Genomic DNA, 739 nt, shown 5'->3' on the forward strand with positions numbered 1-739 from the left:
ACGCAGAGGGCAGAGGAGCCGCACGGTGAGATGGCAGCGTGGGAAAGGGACTGTAATCCTCCGTAAATAATAAATACGGAGAGAGGGAACGAGACAGAGAGGCAGGAGAGGGAGAGACTGCGCGCGGCGAAGTGACAGCTGGGGGTACATCTGCGATGGCAGCAGCGCACGCACAGAAGCTCGCACAGGCAGTGCAGAGTCACCCCGCCAGGCAGGCAGGATCTGCTCCGAAACACCCAGAGGAAGGAGCTCGGGAGGTTTTCATTTCTCTCAACCCATCCTGGAGAAAGGGCAATTGCTGTCAGTCCCTCTTTCTCCCTCCTGCCCCCCTTGCCGCCATCCCTCTCCGGGTGCAGGGAGCCGAGGGGCTCGAGGAGGGGTGAGGAGATGCCGACGCAGGGGGAGCTCCCCGCAGCCCCTCAGGAGGCAGATTGGTCAGGCACAGGTTATGAGAGGAGGCACCGAGCCGAACGCCTCCTCCCCTCCCTCCATCCCTCCCCTGCCTGGTATGGCTGATGACAATAAACTCGGAAAGAAAGGCGTGAGGAGGAGAAGGGACGAGCCCTAGGTTTTGTACAGGGGTGAGGCGAGTGGCTGCAGTGAAGGGGAGGTAGCGGGGGAGAAACGGGGGAGCTTGGGAGCAAGGCAGCCCCTTCCCGCCAGTGCTCCAGAGACGGCGGGGGAAGGCAATGTGCCTGACATTGAGACTTAACCAAGAGGTGCCCACGGCGGGCTGGCC

This window comes from Fulmarus glacialis, unplaced genomic scaffold (genome assembly GCF_000690835.1).
Source record: "Fulmarus glacialis isolate BGI_N327 unplaced genomic scaffold, ASM69083v1 scaffold34036, whole genome shotgun sequence".
Classification (NCBI taxonomy): Eukaryota; Metazoa; Chordata; class Aves; order Procellariiformes; family Procellariidae; genus Fulmarus; species Fulmarus glacialis.